This window comes from Chanodichthys erythropterus, chromosome 14 (assembly GCF_024489055.1).
Source record: "Chanodichthys erythropterus isolate Z2021 chromosome 14, ASM2448905v1, whole genome shotgun sequence".
In the NCBI taxonomy this organism is placed as follows: Eukaryota; Metazoa; Chordata; class Actinopteri; order Cypriniformes; family Xenocyprididae; genus Chanodichthys; species Chanodichthys erythropterus.
In genome coordinates, this window is record NC_090234.1 from 10,400,637 (window position 1) to 10,411,330 (window position 10,694).

At 39.7% G+C, this 10,694-nt stretch overlaps 1 pseudogene; it reads right to left on the reverse strand.

The window, feature by feature from the left end:
* The window catches only part of LOC137036193 (sacsin-like), a 29,540-nt pseudogene extending 20,148 nt beyond the window's left edge, over positions 1–9,392 (reverse strand).
* Positions 9,393–10,694: the final 1,302 nt, after the last annotated feature.

Here is a 10,694-nt window from a genome sequence, read left to right on the forward strand (position 1 = left end):
TAGCCCACATAGACTTCTGTTGTGCTCACTGTGTGAAGAGTTTTGAAAAATGTGTCCTAGCGTCTGTAAAAAACTGTAAAGGGATAGTTCACCCAAAAATGAAAATTTGATGTTTATCTGCTTACCCCCAGTGCATCCAAGATGTAGAGGACTTTTTTTCTTCAGTCGAATGCAAATTATGATTTTTAACTGCAACCGCTGGCGTCTGTCAGTCCAACTTCGTTCAACTTCCGGTTAGTGAGGTCTGATCGCGCTCTGACAACGGAAGTGATGTCTCGCGCTCATTGAAGTATATGGGCGAGACATCACTTCCGTCATCACAACGCGTTTTTTTGACCTCACTAACAGGAAGCTGAACGAAGTTGGACATAGTGGTGTATTAGAGGTAAAAAATTATATAAATAATGTTCAGTTTCTCGCACAAACCGATCGTTTCGTATCTTAGGACATTAATGTGTCGTCATGAGCCGCAGGTTTTAATTTTGATTTGTCTAAGCAAGTTTTATTTACTGTTATAGTTGAAGTTCCCATCTACTGCTATTATTTGACTGACAGACGGCAGCGGTTGCAGTTAAAAATCATAATTTGCGTTCGACTGAAGAAAAAAAGTCACCTACATCTTGGATGCACTGGGGGTAAGCAGATAAACATCAAATTTTCATTTTTGGGTGAACTATATCTTTAAGGTCTTAGTTTGAGCTTTTAAGTTCTCCTTTCGTGAGAGCCGTTAAAAATTCAGTGACCTCAGCTCCCAGTTGAGAGGAATAAGGGGGTGTTTATTCTATACATGTGTTAGATTATGATATGTATTGGGTAGGGCTGTAAATCTTTGTGTATACAGCAAATCGATTCGATTCACGATTCATGGGTGTTTGATTCGATTCAAGAAAGATTTTCGCAAATTCAGAAAAATTAGATTTGAGACGATTCACATTAAAATTCGATGCGATTCGATTCGATTCGATTCTCCATTTTAATATGCATTCATAGGGTTATTTAAATGCTTCCCCCAATGTGTCTTAGTTAGGGTGAGAATTACACAGCGACCTTAAGGCGGTTAGAGTGGGGGCAAAAAACAAAACAAACAAACAAAAAAAAACTTTTGTCCATTATTCATGTTAGTTCATGTTAGTTCTTAATGATGCTACATAACTTTATTTTAATAGCCTATAAAAACTGGCATTTGTGGAAATTTATATAAGCCAACATTTTAAAAGGTTGTAAAAGTATTGTTAGGCCTAGTTCATGTTAACAATAGTGTAGGATAGTGTTAATGGCTACACAACCTTATTAAAGTGTTCCAGGTACATTAAACATACTAATGCTTATATGGAGAGACTACCTTAGAATATCATGCACTTTTCCAACTAATCCTAAACTAACTTTTCTCCACGGAATAGTAAGAAAAGCCCTCTTTGTTCTACGGAACATTTCCTTATGATGATTCTGAAAGAAAATGCGCTGATAGTATAGATAAACCACGTGCTCTTATGTCAGTGTTGTTAAAGGATTAGTTCACTTTTAAATAAACTTTTACTTATAATTTACTTATTTTTTTACTTATTTACTTATATTTACTTATAATTTTGAATCAGTATGAAAGTGAATGTGGCTGATTCCCTGATCAGTGCCCTGACTACTGAACTAAGGAGCTGATTGAGACACACGCTGTTTACAAAAAAAAAAGGTAAAACAACTAATGGTTCTTCCTGTGTCAATACCACCAGACTGTCATATCCTTCTCCATCAGAACAAAAACACCTCTAAAGGGGGTCGCACACCGGCCGCGCACATTATATACGCGCGAGCTCAATTTTGACTCGACTCCTGATAGAAGAGCTGCACAATGGGGGTGTTTTACATCAACAGGGAAACGTTACATATGCTTTAATATTCCGCACTGAGGTTAGTGTACATGGAAAAATGGCACAACAAAGCAAAAGGAAAGAAAAGGCTACGTTTGTTATACATTTTTAGACTTTATTCAAGCTGTTAAACTAAGAATGTAAAACTGATGTATCTTGCAGCACAGGGTGAAGTCAGTATGTACATTAACGACGATTTTAGAGAAATATAATATACATTTAATGTAAACAATGTAACGTTACATGGCGCTCTGTGGCGCAACAGGATTTTGAACAACTTCCTGGGCGCCGCGGACAGGCACCGAATGTTGCCGCCGGTGTGTACACTCATAGAAAACAATGCGTTCGAATTTTAAAGATGTGGCTCTGCGCTGAGCTTCGTGTCCGGTGTGCGACCCCCTCGCTGTTGCTCAGTAACGGTGGAAATCCATTTTGTCCGGTAATGCAGCGAGATGGAAACAGGGACTCACCGACTGATTCTAATGGCGTGATTGAAATTGTCCAGTCGTGGCAGCATCTAGATTCTTCCTCTGTTGGCAATGGTTGGCATTTGCCACATGTGCACCACCACGTCTCGTTAGATCTTCGTCTGCCCGATGCTGGAGAGGTGTGTGTCGCCGCAGCAGTCTCTTCCATCTGCCTAATTTCTTCCTCTGTGTATTCCGGTTCAAAAGGTAGGGCAGGCGAAAAACTCATCTTCTCCTCGTCCGACATTGTTGTTTTACCTTTTTTTGTAAACGGCGTTTGACTTGGTATTTGCACGTTTAAGTTGTAAACACCGAATCTGTACTTCCGCCTATGTCAAGCGTGACCTTTTCAACGTAATTGAGTATTACGTGACGTCACGAACGCGCATCCGAGAACAGAGCAAGGAGAACATTTGTGCTTATAAAACTTTTTTATTTTTTTTATTTTTAAAAAATGACTGATCGTTTCGCTAGATAAGACCCTTATTCATCGTCTGGTATCGTTTAAAGCCCTTTGAAGCTGCACTGAAACTGTCTTTAGGACCTTGAATCGTCTGGTGCCCACTCAAGCCCATTGTATGGAGAAAAATCCTGGAATGTTTTCATCAAAAACCTTAATTTCTTTTCGACTGAAGAAAGAAGGACATGGACATCTTGGATGACATGGGGGTGAGTAAATTATAAGCAAAAGTTTATTTAAAAGTGAACTAATCCTTTAATGTTGTAGTTATTTCATCAGTTTCCTTCGTGCATTCAGTTTAATGACATTAAGTTCACAATATAATTTATCATTCATTGGAACTGTGCGTATGTATTTAGACCATAGACTGTAAAAAAAGATGGACGCCGCGACGTCGCTTCCTTCCATTGTATTGAACTGAAGGTAAAACGGGCGATGATGAGCGTTGACATGTTACTCAAAAATGTCAGTTTTGGAGCCTGGGCATGCGGAGAAAGAATCGTCAGTGGAGCCCGGAGGCGGAGTCGTGGTATAAAACTTCCACCCAGACGTCTGCGTCATCAAGATCAGATCACCTATTTTTTTTTTTTATCTATTGTTTATTATATTTTTCTTTTCCTCCTCTCTTTTTCATTTGGCTTAAACGATGGCTTAAAAACTTAAGTTAAAAACTTAAGTATTTTATCTTATAGAAAATAACAGTGATGTTTCCACGCAATAAAAGTGTTTTATTTCAACAGTAGTGACCAAGCAATGACTTGGCAGCTTTATCAATGGCTTGAGCAATGTGACTCAGGACTATTGCTATTATAATAGAGAGCGGTCATCTGCTCATGTGAATAACAGTGGCCGTCCTAAGGAGAGCTCAAATGTAGGCTTCTCAAAAATATGTCAATGAGAGCTATGGATGGAGTGCGAGCGCAATCCAGTGAGAGGCGGTAAAGAGTGCAGCGCGTCTGTGTGAAGGAGAGCTGTGAGAGCGTGAATGATGGCGCACAACGTCTCCATCAATTTGCGGATGTAGTAATTTAATGTTTATATATTTTAAAGCACTGAATCGCTATAGAATCGCTATAGAATCGCGATTAATCCGATTCTTAACATTTTACATCGATTATCCGCTGAAATTAATGATTCATGATTAAAAAATCGTCAGGAATTTTAATCAATGCATCGAGAAAACGAGTGAAACGTTACACCCCTAGTATTGGGGTGTTTAACTGGGGCCCTGGAGCTCCCATGATTAAGGAAGGTTATTGTGACACCCTTACTATGTGCCTCCTCTCTTTGTGAAGTTTCTATATAGTGTGTAATATTTAGAATGAAATATCACCTGTAGTGAATGGCATGGCCTCCTCTCGATCTGAGAGTCAAGTTTCTAGGCCACCACTCATCTGAGCTCCAGATAGTTGATATGTCAGGTGCTCAGGCCTTCAGGGCTGCCCTGATAATCCTTCTGGTTGAGTGAGTTGGCTTCCTCTCATTGAAGAAAGTCAATTAGCTGAAGCCACCGCTCTGCTGAGTTCCAGGTCATATCACGATTTGAGGTGTATGGTCTTTGTTAGGCCCCCTTGATAACTTCCCTAGGTCGAGTGAAGTGGTTTCCTCTCGCTGAGAGAGTAAAGGGTGATATGCTGAAGCCTCTGCTCCCACGAGCTCCAGATAGATCATGACTGTAGGTGTCGGCCCTCTCTGGGCCGTCTTGACATTACCCTGTGGTGAATGAGCTGGCTTCCTCCCATTTGAGTCTCTATTCAAAGCTACCACTCCATTGAGCTTCAGATGGTGAGTTCACCTGTGTGTTGTGAGCCAGCCTCCTTTCTTTACAGTTGTTAGGCTGAAGTCCCCGCTCCATTGAGCTCCAGGAAGGTCATGAGTGCGTGTGTGTCGGCCCTTCTTTTGGGCCGCCCCTATATCCGGCCTAGGCTAGTACTTTAGGAGTGTCTCTTAGACGGAGGTGGTTATGCTGTAGCTCGGAGTAGGTTACTCCTAGGAGAGCCTCTCCAGCTTAGGACTGGCAGCTAGTGATCTTAGTATGCCTCCTCTCACTGTGAGTGTCGTCCCTGGCCGGGGGCCCGCCTTCTGCATTAGGCTATTAATGCGAGTAGCAGGTTTTTCAGCCTCCTTAATTTGCTTAGGTTTAGCTGAGACTCCTCTTTATATTAAAGTTAAAGCGATATGCTGAGCTTCAGTTCCCTAGTGGTGTTAGGCACAGACAGATAGCCAGGTTGTTAGACTTCCTCCCGTTTAGAGAGTGGAAAGCACTATGCTGAAGTCTCTACTCTCTAGAGCTTTGGTAGTAGCTTTATCTGGTTCGAGCTTAGAGCAATCTCTCAGCCAAAAGCTCTTTGATTATTATCAAGTTGTGGGTTCGAGTGTTGCAGGCCCCTCCTGTGGAATTTCTTCCTGTTGAGGCCTCCATTCCTCCAGAGCTGAGCTCAGATTGTCGTTCTCATCTTGAAGCAAGGGTTTATCCTCAGGCTTTCACCCTTAAGCAGTGTCTCGGGTTTAGCTCACTTTGCTCCCAGAGCTCTGAGCCCCATATGTGCCCATCACCAGTGATGCTCAGGTTGAGCGTATCAAGTACTCCCTCCTTTCAGGGTGAGTTGAGCATGCTCCCTTAGAGCTCGAGCTTTGGAGTTCTAGGCCCTATCTGAGGCTTCCTTGTAAGCCCGGTTACATAGATTTGTACTCACCTTGTTTTAAGGATAGAAAGCATTGTGCTGAGTACACTGCTCGTTGTGGCAATGCAAACGAGTATTCTACGCCTGCAATACCTCTAGTGGCTGTTTCTGCTGGAGTTAGATTTGCTACCAAGTAGTTGGCCCTCGTTGGGTCTCCTTGAGAGTAATCCTCCAGGTTGAGCTAGGTTCCTCTGTCCTAGTTCCCTAGAGTTGAGCAGATGGTTGTCAGGTAGCTCAGGCTCCAGTGGAGCCTCCCTGATACTAGCCCTAGAATTCTAGATTTGCTAGCAAGCAGTTGGCCCTTGAGCGTGCTACCTTGAAGGCGATTCTCTGGGTCGAGTAGGTCCTTAGCACTTCCAGCTAAGTTCCAGCTAAGTCCCTAGTGTTATATCAGAGTGTAGGCTCTTCGGGAGCCTCCCTGGTACTTGTGTTGAGCTTGGTCAATACTCCTTTCGGTTGAGTGCTGGATGGAAGGTTGAAGGTCTCTCACGAGACCTCCCTGGTAGTTCAGTATATTTTAGGCTGTAGGTACTCCCCTCTCTTGTGTGGGTCGTCATATGAGGACCTCGCTCCCTGAGTTGGTCTTAAAGGTTTAAGAGATTCTTTTTGTATGAACTCCCTTGGTATATCAGCTCCTATTGGAACTGGAGGTATGCCTCTCATTAGGGACCCTATGTAGATTACTCAGCCAGAGTGTCTTGTTTAAGAAGTGCTCTGTAGATCCTAGGTTGAGCAGAGTAACACCCCTCAATTGCAAGGGTTTTAAGTCTCTATGATCCGGTGTGAGTTGGTTACCGCCAGTTTGCAGTACATGTTTAACAAGCTGAGTCGATCAATTTCTTTGTTGGAAGAGTGTAACGTTAAATGTTAGTGTAGTTTTAATGTTGTCTTTGTAAATATTCACTTCCCTATATGACCACGGAGGAGAATCGGAGGGGAATTCAGCGGACAGACACCCTTTTTTAGTCTATGACTGACACCGATACTTTTTTTGTATTTATTTCAACAAATGACAACCAAAATCAAACCCATAGATGCCCGTGAACAGTTTTGAAGTGGTCGTGTTTAGGTTATACTCATTCACAAGCCGAGTGAGAGTCATACTTGCAAATGTAATGTTAATTATTACACCAAAACAAAATACAAAACTTTCAAAAACTCTCAGCAATGTGATTATTGTATTGAGTGATAGGGAGTGGGTTCAATCAGTGACATTACATTTGCTATACGTCGTCGGCCGTCACCTCCTCAGCCTGCTTAGTGTGTTTTTACGATGATGATGTGAGCTCCTGTTGCAATACTCGATTCAGCATAAATGACCTACAATGGTGATATTTTTCACAATTACGAAAGAAAATCAAAATACTGCACTAACTTGACTAGCAGAAAGGCAGCACGATATAAACAAACCCAGACTAGAAATGAACGCGTCTTTCAATTCAGTGGAAAAGTCGCTCCTTTTCATAACATAAGGATCACATCCAACATATTTTGTGATTTTCTGTTTATACCTTTCTAAATCAGCACAGAAAGGACTTTTCTCCATCTTTTTCATTCTAATTTTCACTGCTTGCCCTCCACTGGAATTTTGCGCGTCACCAGAACCACGTGATTGCAAACAACCTATTGGATAAACTGGCAGCACATGGTTTCGCACGGAACAAAACAAAGACAGACATTCCGACATGGAACGCACATTTCAAAGTAGAATATCTGGCTGTAGCATTGTTTTTCTGAGAAACAAGTAGGTGAACTTAGCATGTTTCCTAAATATATGCAAACATATCAGGGTATTTTTATGCTTTATTAAAGTGAAAAGTTTAGCCCCTTTAATCTTGCACAAAAAACATTATATAACACTTAATTTTAGTATGTATTCTCCCTTTCGAGTGTCATGGCAAAACATGCTGGGAAATTTAAGTTAAATTTAAGTTTGTCTAATGAAAAGAAACAAGTTCATAAAACTCAAAACAATTAAACAATTCAGATTACTTAAAATGTGTCAGTTCCATGAACTCAAAAGAAAACTTTCAGAATGCAAAACTCCTTTACAATTAAAAAAAAAAAAAAAAAAAAAAAAAAAAAGGTAAAGTTGCAAAACTCTTCATGGTTGTGAACGAGGACAAATGTAAAGTCCTATAGTGTAATTTCTTTGTTGCAGGCTCAAGCAGGTGTGAGTTGGAGCTAAACTGTGCAGAGCTGTGGGCCTCCAGGAAATGAGTTTGAGACCACTGTCCTAAAGGGTTAGTTCACCCCAAAATGAAAATTCTGTCATTAATTACTCACCCTCATGTTGTTCCAAACCCGTAAGACTTTAGCTCATCTTCAGAAGACAAATGAAAACCTTTTTGATGACAGAATGCTGTCAGATTTCCTCCCATTGACTGCCTTTGTAACTACCACTTTGACGCTTCAAAAACTTCATAAAGAAATCGGAAAACTAATCCATATGAATCAAGCAGTTTAGTCCAAATTTTCTAAAGAGAATCAATCACTTGTTATGATGAATTGATTTAATTTAGTCTTTTAAACATTGATCAGCGAACATAAGCAGAAGCTCAACCTAACTTGAATAACGCAAAAGAACATACCTCTTCCGGAAGCTCAAATGTGCGGTGTAACCAATGAGGCTCATTCTCGTGTTACGCAGCATGTTTGAGCTTCCGGAAGAGGTTTGTTCTTGTGTGTTATTCAAGTTAGGCTGAGCTTCTGCTTATGTTCGCTGATTAATGTTTACCTGCCAAATTAAGCCTAAATTAAATCTGTTCATCATATAAAGTGATCGATTCTCTTCAGAAAATGTGGTCTAAACCTTTCAATTCATATTGATTAGTTTTCCGATCAAGTTTTTTAAGCTTCAAATTGGTAGTTACAATGGCAATCAATGGAAGGAAATCTGACAGCATTCTGTCATCAAAAAGGTCTTCATTTGTTTTCTAAAGATGAGTAAAAAGTCTTTTGGACTTTGGAACAACATGAGGGTGAGTAATTAATGACAGAATTTTCATTTTGGGGTGAACTAACCATTCAAATCTGCTCCCAGTGTTTACAACACAAATACCTTGATACTGTCCGAGCTCTTCATTCCACAGGCTCTGAGTCCCATAATGCCTCTCATCATGAATAAACACCACACGTGAAGCTCCTGCATCATCTGCATTCTGTATCAGCTCCTGATATGATACAGCATAAATATTATCAACAGATACGATGAGATATAAGATGCATACTGTTTGACAATGATGCAATATTTAATATTTAATGCTTTTTTTGACTACCTTCAATATTTGTCCCCCATCTGGGTACCTTCTCAAAATTTCTTTCAAGTAATCAATGAACGGTGGAGACGTCGCACCAAATTTATTTCTGCATTGAACAATGGAAAGTTTATCACAAGCTGTACAAAACACATACAGAGCAAATTCAAAGTTCACTGTGCAAGTAAAAAATCAGCTTAATAAGTTAATTGTTAGTATGCTTGAGATCATTTGTAAAACATAAACATGCTTTATCTGATGACTCGGTGTACTTTAACTCTCCACTCCACCATATTAGTTCTGGGGTAAAGCATAAAACTGTCACAAAGTGGCTGTAAGCGCATTATCTCTGAGGAGATAATAAACAAAAACCGTCTGTAATAAATCCGAACAAGGAACACTTAGGAGTATCTACAGGAAATATAACAAAACCACAATATAACAACGATGATAACAGACAATTGAACTAGGAAAAAACAGGGCTTAAATACAAACAGGGATAATTAACGTAACCAGGAACATGTGAACTCAATCAAAAACCACAGAGACAAACTAACACAGGCAAACAGGAACATAAACTGAACATAATCATTACAAAAACATGCAGTGAATAAAACCACATACTTCTTTTTCTTCTTTTGCCTCGATGCTGAACTCATTGTGCTTCTTTACATTCTCCTGTGTGGTTAAAAATGAAAACTGTTTAAAAACAATTAACTTCCATATTCTCAAAAGAAGCCTTTTTTGAACAGTTATTCCGTTGTTATAATAATATTGTAAATGTATTTTTTTTTTTTCATACAAATTTAAGTAGCTAGTTAGCCTTGCTTTCTTGGGTTTCATGTGACCTATAGCTAAAGTCTGCTCATAAGATTACATACAGCTGGAAGAATCTGCAAAATGTTAATAATTAAAAATAATAATTATAAAACAAAAGGGGGGGGGGGGGGGAATTGCATTTTGTCCTTTATTTTGTACTGCCCTGAATAAGCTAAACTGATTTTTCCATACAGTCACAAGACAAATTTACACAACTGAACCAGTTCAAAACTTCACATACTGCACACTTGAACCTTATACTGTGTGTTTTTACCTGGATGATCTTCCACTGTTTCATGTTTTGTGATAGTTGTTCAAGAGTCCTTTGATTGTCCTGGGCTGTGTTTCCCAAAAGCATTGTAAGCCTAAGTTTATCTTAGAACCATTGCCACCAGTGGTCTCTACGATCAACTTAGGCGTAGTATGCTTTTGAGAAACGCATCTCTGAGCAGTTAAACTGCAGGACTCATACACAACTATTACAAAAGCTGCAAACATTCACTGATACTCAAGAAGGCTAATGTGTCACAGATACACATAGAGGCTACTTACTGCAGAGCCAATGGGTGGAGCTTGACGTCAAGCTCCCTCTCTCTCCCTCTCTGGACCTAATCAGTGGAGCTCGACCGTCCATCTAGACCTTAAACTCCACCCCTTAGATTCACAGAGGTGAAGTTGGAATAGGCCAAGCTCCACCCATTTGGCTCTGCACCACTTGCATACACATTATTCAAATCATATGTTAGATCTCTTTTTGCTGAACACCTTTGCCACAAGAACCTCTGTTGTCAATCAATTTTAAAATATTTGAAATTATTATTGTTTTTGAAAAAGGGGAAAAAGGCACACTCGTTTTTCTCAGCAAAACCAGTGTAGTACAAATTTCGTTGGTAAATTAGCGTACTTTAATTGATGAAAATTAAATTGATAAATACTTTGACGAAAATTGGGTCACACTTTAGATTAGGGTCCAATTCTCACTATTAACTAATTATTAACTATGACTTTTGCCTCAAAAAACTCCTAATTACTGCTTATTATAAGTACTAATAAACAGCCAATATCCTAGTAATATGCAGCTAATAAGAAAATAATTAATAGTGAGAATTGGACCCTAAACTAAAGTGTTACCGAAATGGTCA